Consider the following 11,076-nt stretch of genomic DNA (forward strand, 5'->3'; position numbering starts at 1 on the left):
GTGGGAGAAAGGGGAACAAACGTTCCCTCCCGAAAAACTGACCGGAGCTAAAGCTGCCACAATCCAAGCCAGAAGGTCAGGGTCCCCTCCCCTGGCGCCGACCAGTGGTTCTCCATCCTCATCAGAAGGCTTCCCTTTCGGCTACGAACCGCTCCAGGTCACCTTCACACCAGCAGGCTTTGCATAGCAACCGCCACCCCTGCTCCACCGCGCCATAGAACGGGGACGGAAGCAAGCGCGACCTCCTGGTAACTAATAAGAACAGATACTACACTTGATCTTAGCCAAAAGGCAGAGAAGCAATATCTTCTAAATAAATAACCCAAAAGAAGATTCAGTGTCAGTTTCTGCATTTCTTTGGGCCATCTACAACGAGAACCCCTAGACGGAGGCGAGGTCAAGAAGGTAATGGTAAGCCCAACAAAACCAGCAGCTCCTTCGGGGGTCAGTGCTACACAGGTTTATGGGTAAACCTTATACCCATAAACCCATCTTTTTTCCTTGTAGTTAAGAAGGCTGGGCTAGAAGGGAGCATGTGTCTTTTAGACACATGCCCCCTTCTATGACACTGCAGGAGAGCCTCCACTGCAGCAATTTTATTGGACAGTTTGCTAAGCTTGGACAAATAGTGCTTTACCATTGGTCCAAGACTCCAAGCTGTCCATTGAGCTTAGTATCTCTGACTAGAAGTCAGAGGCACTGTGTGCTCGCACTGTGAGCTCATACTTTCAGTCTGCTGCAAACAGTGTGCTTGTATTTAAACTGGCAGCGCTATATGTAGCTTCTGACAGGCTGTGCAAGGAGCCCCGTATCTGCGGAACCATAGGAGCCCCAAATTTTGACCAGTGGGGTAGGACTTTGGCTACCTACCCCCTAAATCTGTGACCCCAGGTCGACAAGCTACAACCATTTGAAACTCAATCATTATTTCTTTAATGCCCATGGCCTCCCCGACTGCCCATCCCTGGTTAAAACAAGCTCATGGATGCCACAGACTCCTGGGCCCTCTGGCTCCTTCTGGAAACCCAGTATCACAAAACAAAAAATAACTGTCCTCTGCATAGTATAAGCCTTGAAGCCTCCAGGCTAAATAATGCCTGCCACTTGCCCAATGCTAATACATAGGGGTTTGGTAGCAATCAAGTTAACCACTTACTGCCCAGCCTATAGCAAAATGAAGGCCAGGCGATGGTTCAGTTATCCTGACCGAGCGGCATGTGACGTCCAGCAGAATAACAGCCGCTGCATGCCCGTGGGTGTGCGCATTGCAGCGATCGGTGGTGACACCTCCGACGGAGGCTCTTTACCACGTGATCAGCCGTGTCCAATGACACGGCTGATCACAATGTAAACAGGAAGAGCCGTTGATCATTTTGCATATAGTTTCTAGATAAGAGTTATATAGTCCTTAATTGTTTAGCATATTTGCAAACATATTACGCATATAAGAAAAGAAGATAAACAGACAAAGGGTTATTAATTATTGCTAAATAACAGTTATTATACAAATCACAGATATACAATGCTGTAAAGCTACTATTTGCCAAAAAAGGTATGATCTATGCTGGGACTGATCATTCCATTCAGTTCTAGTGAAAAGAAAGTTGGAGTTCAGCTTTAAAGTGCCAAAAATATAAAATAAAATAAAAATAACAAAAAACTTTAAAAGCATCCCCAATGCAAATGCACTCATTGGGCACGCACATGTATGTAAATAACGATTGGTCAACGTATATTGGGTATAACCCCACACTCCAGAGAAAACAATTCCAGAGCAAATTTACTGTCAACTCTAAACTGATGAGCTGTAAAAGGCAGCTTTTCATTATTTTGCAGGCACACACAGTTTTGAGGCCTGACATATTTGGTATCTATCTAAATGCTGAAAAAATTGATTTAATCAACAGTTGTGCTAATATCATGCAGCGTAAAAAAAATACAGCTACCATCTTTTTATTTTTATTCTACAGGGTCTGTGATTTCAGAAGGTTTTGAAGGTTTAAGTAATTTTATAGCCAAAAATGCAAAATTCAACTAGTGTGCAAAAAATTGAAGTGTGTCCTGTATCACCAAGAGTACCACAATTTGGGCTGTCATCAGAACAGGAAGGGGAAATATTCCAATGCAGACTCTAGTTCTGGTGACCAAAGTGGCTATAATACAGCACAGCAGTACTACAGGGAAAGTGTTACTGTATGGATGTCATCGGTTTCATAGCAAGAATTTAGGAGGCAACAAAAGCAAAATAGTGATGATAGACAAATGGTGTTCAGTGTTCCGGCCCATTAAAACATCTACTTTAGACACAGGAATGGTAGATATGATCATTTTGCAGGTGTGGTTGATCTTGTTTTCCATGCCTAGTCTGTAGGTCTAGTGATGAATTCAGCATATATCTACTCAATCTGGAGCCAAAGGCTCAGTGTGTTCACCAACTGATGCTTCAATGGCCCGTAATCATGATTTCAGTCTTCAGTCTGTCTGCTATCCATTTAGATTCCCCTTCTTCATATGTTCATCCATTAATGACCACTTGTTTTTATTAGCAGGATATGTCCATTCATAACATCAGTCAATGTTTTAGTAGGTGCCCTGATTTTGAAAGCCTCAAAATTAACACTGATGATCCGTGATTTCCTCTTATGCTACTTTGTGTCTTTAACCATAAAGGGTAGGCCAAGGCATTGCTCACATTTATCTCCAAACCTCGCACTCTAGAGCATGTTCCAGTATGTTTTCTTTATTTTGATTTTTTTTTTTTAACCTTGTTACTGTAAAAATAAATGGCTTTATTTATGCCCTGTGACATTATCACCAGGCTTGTAACATTTTTGAAGGGGCAGCTACTGGGAGATCAGTTCCCACATTGGCATGTTCCCAGAACTACATCTTCCAGGAGCCATTTCCTTACACATAGTGTGTGGGCATGCTCTTAGGAGTCAAGGCAGTAACATTAATTTGTTGGGAAAGAAATAATTGCATGCATATGGAGTGGGGTGGTGGATAAGTGGAGTTCAGGAATTCAGCAGGCAGGGCTGATAACTCTGACTGGCATTTTAGTGCAGTGAAGGCACTGTGTTGTTAGCTCAAACATGAAGTTAGATAGCAGTGATCCACCAAGCATTTTCCCAAAAAGGGACATTGATGCAACAGGGTATATTTACTAAAGCTAGAGAGGACAAAATTTGTCACAATTCTGCAGAGAAACCAATCAGCTTCCAGGTTGTATTGCTAAAGCTTAATTAAACAAAAACGGAAAATTGTATACTTACCTTTCCACAATTTTCCTTTCCTGTCGCATCTTCATGGCAGCATACACTCTGGGTTGTGACTCTGCCTCCACAATCTGATAGGACCACATAACTATAAGATGACGATACGGCCCCCGCCCCAGCATTCTCCGTATATATAAATCACCACAAACGGGTGGGACATTGTATGCTGCCATGAAGATGCGACGGGAAAGGAAAATTACAGAAAGGTAAGTATACAATTTTCCGTTTTCCTGTCGCATCATGGCAGCATACACTCTGGGAAATAACTCACAGACTGGGTGGGAGTGAATGCATTTATTAACAAAGAACAGAAGAGTTGGCCTGAATAACGGCCCTTCCAAAATCTACTGTTGAAAGCTGTGCAGAATCCACCCTATAATGTGATATGAAGGCGTTTCTGGAAGACCAGGTGGCCGCTTTACAGATAGTCTCCGCCGAGACCCTACAATAGGCTGCCCAAGAAGTTGCCACTGCCCTGGTGGAATGTGCCTTTAAGCCCTCCGGAATCTGTAATTTACTCAGTAAGTAAGCCTTCTTGATTGTTTTAACCAGCCATGAAGCGATGATACGAGCCAATGCCGTCTGACCTTTCCTAGGGCCATATGGAAGAATCAAGAGGTTCTCCGATCTCCTGAATAACTCGGTTACTGAGAGATAATTCAGGATGCTGCCCCTGACATCCAGAGGATGAGGATCACCCTGATCTGTGATAAGGGCTGGAAGATTAATCTCCTGATTAAAATGGAATGATGAGGATACCTTCGGTACAAAACGTTCTGACGGTTTTAGCACTATCCTGTTCGGGTAGACGACCAGGTAAGGCTCCTTGGCCATCAAGGCTTGCATCTCCGAGACTCTTTTTGCTGAAGTAATAGCAATCAGGAAAGAAACTTTTAGCGTCAGGTCCAAAGGGAGATGTTGTAGAGCGGAGAAAATGCTTCTTTGGACAGGATTTCCAGGACAACAGAAAGGTCCCATGCCGGGAATGAAGGTTTTCTAGGTGGCCTTAGTTTAAAGCAGGCTTTCTGAAACTGGATGACCAGGGGGTCATGAGCCCATTTTACCCCAGTCAAAGCAGATAAGGCTGATGCCTGGACCTTCGGGGTACTGGATCGAAGCCCTTTCTCTAGACCTGACTGCAGGAAATCCAGGATTTTCGGGGTTGTCAGAGATATGTCCCAACCTTGTTGTTGGGAAAAGATGGTAAACTTCTCCCAGATCCTGCGGTATGTATTGTTGGTAGTCAGCTTCCTAGCATGAAGTAATGTCTCCACTACCTTCCGAGAACAGCCCTGTTCTAGATATCTAGTCCTCTTAGCCTCCAGGCCATCAGTTGTAACCTTTCCGGGTTCGGATGTAGAAGCTGGTCCTGGGAGAGCAGGTCTGCTGACAGCGGGTGAGAGGAAGCAGATCCGCTGTGTTCAACTGAAGGAGAGTAGTGAACCACAGCCTCCTCGGTCAAAAGGGGATCACTGCCACTACTAATGCTGCTGACCTCTTGAGCCTCAGAAGAAACCTGGCTATGAGGGGAGTCGGTGGGAAGATGTAGCCGAGGTTGAAGTACCAGGGATGTTGAAGACAATCTATTCCCTCCACTGAAGGGAAGGGGGTTCTTGATAGAAACCTCTGACATTTTGCATTTGCTGGAGTAGCTGCTAGATCTATGTCCGGTGAGCCCCAGGTCTGAGTTATGAGCATAAACGCTTGGGGACACAGATCACTCGTTGTTGGAAACAAAGCTTCTGCTGAGTGAGTCGGCTAGGAGATTTTCGGTCCCCGGAATATAGGCCACTCTCATATCCAGTAAGTTCAATTGAGCCCACTCCATCCCAGGGCGAACTTCCTGCATCAGGGAGGATCTTCTGGTGCCCCCCTGCCTGTTGATATAGGCGACGGACACTTTGTTGTCCATCTTCAGAAGGACTCGTTTCCCCCTCAGGTAAGTACTGAAGGCCAGGAGGGCTTAAAAGGCTGCTTTCATTTCCAGCACGTTTGAAACTGCATCCTGGATTCTAAATGGCCAGCGGCCCTGGGCTGCATGATGTTGGTAGTGAGCCCCCCATCCTTCCATGCTTGCATCTGAGGTTACAGATTCCTGAGGAAGGGGAACCATGTGCTTGTATTTCGTCAGATTGCAGGAACGAGTCCACCACTGTAAGGATTGTTTGACCTCCTCTGAGATGTGGATCGGTTGGGTCGTGGATGAGCCATCCCATTGACGCAGAAAACAAGTCTGAAGGGGTCTCGTGTTCCATTGGGCCCACTAGACCATAGGAATGGTCACAGACAGAGGGCCTAGAAGACTGAGAAATGCTCTGGCCGGCAGGGATGTTGCTGAGATTGTTCTTCTCACCTTCTGAATCAGTAGGGAAATCTTTTCCACCGGTAGTTCCACCGTGTTTATCCGAGTATCCAACTCTGCACCCAGGAAGATCATCCTCTGGGTAGGATGAGCATTGTTTTTTTTCCAGTTTATCAACCAGCCCAGTCCTTGTAAAGTGGCAACTAGGACCTCCCGATGTTGGATAAGGGACCCCTGGCTGCTTGAAAGGAGAAGAATGTCGTCCAGGTAGTGATGGACTCTCAATCCTCTCTCCCTTAAGGACGCTATCACTGGTAGCAGTACCTTCGTGAAAGTTCTGGGGGTGGTAGAGATCCCGAATGGGAGACATTGAAACTGGAAGTGGCCCTGATTTACCGAGAACCGAAGGAACTTCTGGAAGGTGACATGGATCAGAACATGAAGATAGGCGTCCTTAAGGTCTATGGAGAGCATCCAATCTCCCAGGTTTATGGCTTGGAGGATCCCCTGATTTCTTTTTGACCAGAAACAATGGGGAGTAGAATCCCCATCCCCTCTGTGAAGTGAGTACTTCTCTTATTGCTTTCTTTTGAAGAAGCTCTTGAACGTAACTTGTCAGTAGAAACCGTTTTTCCCCTGATGGAGGAAGTCTGGATGGACAAAAATTATCCCCTGGGGGACGTCCTCTGAAAGACCACCTGTGCCCAAAACGGAGAGTGGCCACTGTCCAAGGGTCCTTTGTTGCTTCCGCCCAAGCCAGCTTGAATCTTGAAAGCCTTGCCCCCACTACTGCTGGCTGGATGGGTGGATGGGTGTACCTTCAAAAAGACTTTTAGTCACCGGGAGCGGACGTCTTGGGTTTCTGGAACTTCATAAAAGAAGTTTGGGGGTTCTTCCAGCTCCTCCTGTATTCTTTCCCCGTCCTATAAGCTTTCGCATCCCTGTATCTGTCTGGCAAATTACACCTAAAGGGAGGAGGTCTCTACTGCTTCAGTTTCCTGTCTGATGGTATCAGTCCCGATTTTCCAACAGTCACCTTCGAAATTGCAGAATCCAGCTTTGCACCGAAGAGATTCTCGCCGTCATATGGAATGCGGCACCAATTGGATTTAGAGACAGGATCCGCCGACCAGGTTTTTTGCCACAATGCCCATCTGGCCATTACAGAAACCAACATGGCCCTTGATGCCGACTTAATCGCATCCACCGATGGCTCTGCCACAAAGTCCACTGCGAGACTTAGCTCCTGTAGCGCCTTCACAAGGCTCACCTGATCCGAGCCTTCTGAGACCAACTTCTCGGTATTCGCCGACCAGCTGAAGATGAATTCAATGAATGGAAAAGCCTCTAAGTAGACATGCGCATTCGTTTTCGTCCGAATGCATTTTCGTCCGAATTTCAGCTATTTTCGTTTTCGTTTTGACAAACGATAACGAAAGCACAAAATCCGAAAAACGAAAGATCCGACATAAATAAATGCTTTATTTTCGTTTTCATTGTTACAACAGTTCGATATAGAATAGGAGATTCGACATGACTCTGACAATAACAATCTGTCTATAGAACCTGTGGTCGAATGTGCCTAACCTTACCTCTATTAGTCCAAGATTATATAGAGAAAATATTCAACAGAGAAAAAAGATTTGACAGAGAGAAAAGATTCTGCAAGTTACTGTCCTAAAAAGTGTTTGGGGACCCGGGTCCTGACCCAGGGGACATGGATCAATGCAAAAAAAAGTTTTAAAAACGTCAGTTTTTTCGGGAGCAGTGATTTTAATAATGATTAAAGTGAAACAATAAAAGTGTAATATCCCTTTAAATTTTGTAGGGGGGGGGGGGGGTTGTCTATAGTATGCCTGTGAAGGGGCTCATGTTTCTGGTGCTTAGAACTGTCCCTGCACAAAGTGTCATTTATGCAGGAAAAAAAGTCCTTTAAAATCACTCGCAGCTATTATGAATTGTCGGCTCCGTAATACAGAGAACACTCATTGAAAGTCATTGATAAAAAAATAAATTAATTAATTAAAAAAAAGCGTGGGGGTCCCCCAAATTCAATTACCAGGCCCTTCAGGTCTGGTATGGATATTAAGGGGAACCCTGCCTCAAATTTAAGAAAAAAATTGACGTGGGGTTCCCCCTAAATATCCATAACCAGACCCTTCAGGTCTGGTATGGATATTAAGGGGAACCCCGCGTCAAATTAAAAAAAAAATTGACGTGGGGTTCCCCCTAAAAATCCATACCAGACCCTTTATCCGAGCACGCAACCTGGCAGGCCGCAGGAAAAGAGGGGGGGACGAGAGCGCCCCCCCCTCCCTCCTGAACCATACCAGGCCACATGCCCTCAACATTGGGAGGATGCTTTGGGGGTCTGTGACCCCTCAAAGCACCTTGTCCCCATGTTGATGAGGACAAGGGCCTCATCCCCACAACCGTGGCCGGTGGTTGTGGAGGTCTGCGGGCGGGGGGCTTATCAGAATCTGGAAGCCCCCTTTTACAAGGGGACCCCTAGATCCCGGCCCCCCCCTGTTTGAAATGGTAAGGGGGTACAAAAGTACCCCTACCATTTCACAAAGAAAGTGTAAAAAATAGGTAAATAAAACAAATACACTTTTGAAAAATTCCTTTATTAAAAATAAAAAAATAAAAAAAAGATTCCAGCGGCGGTAATCCACTCTTGCTATCCAGCGACGGACGGTCATCTCTCCAGCGATGGCTCATCTCATCCAGCGCAGCGAATACATCCTTCTTCTGTCTCCGTGGAGGAGACACTGCAGGCAATCCGGCGGCTGACGTTTCTTATATACGGAGGGCGGGGCCACCCGTCACCTGACCCCGCCCCCCTCTGACGCAAGGGGAAACCCGGGGTTCCCTGTGACGTATGGGTGACCCCGCACCCCTCTGATGTAACACAGGCAGGTTTCCGTTACATCAGAGGGGGGCGGGGTCACCCATACGTCACGGGGAACCCCGGGTTTCCCCTTGCGTCAGAGGGGGGCGGGGTCAGGTGACGGGTGGCCCCGCCCTCCGTATATAAGAAACGTCAGCCGCCGGAATGCCTGCAGTGTCTCCTCCACGGAGACAGAAGAAGGATGTATTCGCTGCGCTGGATGAGATGAGCCATCGCTGGAGAGATTACCGTCCGTCGCTGGATAGCAAGAGTGGATTACCGCCGCTGGAATCTTTTTTTTATTTTTTTATTTTTAATAAAGGAATTTTTCAAAAGTGTGTTTGTTTTATTTAACCATTTTTTACACTTTCTTTGTGAAATGGTAGGGGTACTTTTGTACCCCCTTACCATTTCAAACAGGGGGGGGCCGGGATCTGGGGGTCCCCTTGTTAAAGGGGGCTTCCAGATTCTGATAAGCCCCCCACCCGCAGACCTCCACAACCACCGGCCATGGTTGTGGGGATGAGGCCCTTGTCTTCATCAACATGGGGACAAGGTGCTTTGAGGGGTCACAGACCCCCAAAGCATCCTCCCAGTGTTGAGGGTATGTGGCCTGGTACGGTTCAGGAGGGAGGGGGGGCCGCTCTCTCGTCCCCCCCTCTTTTCCTGCGGCCTGCCAGGTTGCGTGCTCGGATAAAGGGTCTGGTATGGATTTTTAGGGGGAACCCCGCGTCAATTTTTTTTTAAATTTGACGCGGGGTTCCCCTTAATATCCATACCAGACCTGAAGGGTCTGGTTATGGATATTTAGGGGGAACCCCACGTTAAATTTTTTCTTAAATTTGAGGCAGGGTTCCCCTTAATATCCATATCAGACCTGAAGGGCCTGGTAATTGAATTTGGGGGACCCCCACGCTTTTTTATTTTATTTATTTATTTATTTTTTTATCAATGACTTTCAATGAGTGTTCTCTGTATTACGGAGCCGACAATTCATAATAGCTGCAAGTGATTTTAAAGGACTTTTTTTCCTGCATAAATGAGACTTTGTGCAGGGACAGTTCTAAGCACCAGAAACATGAGCCCCTTCACAGGCATACTATAGACAACCCCCCCCCCCCCCTACGAAATTTAAAGGAATATTACACTTTTATTGTTTCACTTTAATCATCATTATTAAAATCACTGCTCCTGAAAAAACGGCCGTTTTTAAAACTTTTTTTTTGCATTGATACATGTCCCCTGGGGCAGGACCCGGGTCCCCAAACACTTTTTAGGACAGTAACTTGCAAATTAGCCTTTAAAATTAGCACTTTAGATTTTGAACGTTGGAGTCCCATAGACTTTAATAGGGTTCTAAAGTATGCTATATACTAGCTCCGTCGAATCTTCTTTATACATTCGACAGACACCATAAGCCTTCAAAGACAGATTCGACCATAATTCATGTGGATTTTCGGACGAATGCAATTTTTGAACGAAAAACAAAATAAATAAAAACGAATTTCGGGAGTAACTAAATAAATTAAGTTTTCGGACGAAAACGAAATTCCGAAACGAAATATTTTACTCTGCACATGTCTACCTCTAAGTCCCTTTTGAGATTCGGGAAGTATTTCTTCTGTTTCGGTTGCACTTCCGGCGGTTCTTCCCAGCCAATCGCCTCTTTCACCGATTTAACAAATGGTTCTATTAGAGAAAAATCGAAACCCGCAGACGCACCCAACCCCTCTTTGTCAGACAGGGAATCCTGCTCTCTTGACGTACTGGGATGAGCAGGTGAGACAACTCTATCTCTGGAGTAGGAATCTGTGAAGCTACAGGCTCTTAAGACTGTAGTTCTTTCTCTTTAGTAGCCTCCTCAAAGCATCTACGGCAGGCCAGTTTATCAGGGAGAGCTGAAGCCCCACAAATCCAGCATGCGTTTCTAGAAAGTCGCACTGGGTATCTGTCTATGTCTATGAACAGGAGATCTTCCATGGTAGGAACGGCTGTATCTAGAATAAGATCTGGAGCGACTACTCCTGCAACTCCCTCTGTGGCTTGAGTGACTTCTCCTACAACTGGAGCAGCTCCGTCTGTGGCCGGAATGGCTTCTCCTGCGTGAAGTCTCTCTGTACCTTGGTTCGGGTGAATTTGCGGACCTGGTAGGGCTAACCATATAGGCAGCATTAGGATTGCTCTCTTTTTTAAATCTTCACTACTTACCAAATTCTTCCCCCTTTACCTATTAGGCTGATGGTGATCTGCTAGGGCAGTGGTCTCCATGGAAAGGAGAAAAGGGCAAGCCTAGGGAGATACACAGTACAAACAATTGGCATGGAAGAGAACAGAAAACAGAGAAAACACAGCAGTAAAAGCAAAGATACATTGATACAGTAATGATCGGCCACTTACCTCAGTATGGTGGATGAGGATTTTAAATAAAGACAAGCAGGAAAGTAAACTACTGCAATCTGGGCTCTGGATACCAAGTGCAAGGCAGCTTTAGTCAATCAGCTTTTTAAATTGGCCGCTGAGGTCACGTCCCACTCGTGCATGAACAGTAGCGCCGTGCGGCGGTCGGCGCCATCTTAGATGCTGGTAAAATAACAGACTGCCCAGAGCTA

At 45.9% G+C, this 11,076-nt stretch overlaps 1 pseudogene; it reads right to left on the minus strand.

The window, feature by feature from the left end:
* Positions 1 to 219: 219 nt before the first annotated feature.
* On the minus strand, positions 220 to 304 carry LOC143964627 (U2 spliceosomal RNA; annotated as a pseudogene).
* Positions 305 to 11,076: the final 10,772 nt, after the last annotated feature.

This window comes from Lithobates pipiens, unplaced genomic scaffold, assembly GCF_037356315.1.
Source record: "Lithobates pipiens isolate NorthernLeopardFrog02 unplaced genomic scaffold, aLitPip1_a1.2 Scaffold_8, whole genome shotgun sequence".
In the NCBI taxonomy this organism is placed as follows: Eukaryota; Metazoa; Chordata; class Amphibia; order Anura; family Ranidae; genus Lithobates; species Lithobates pipiens.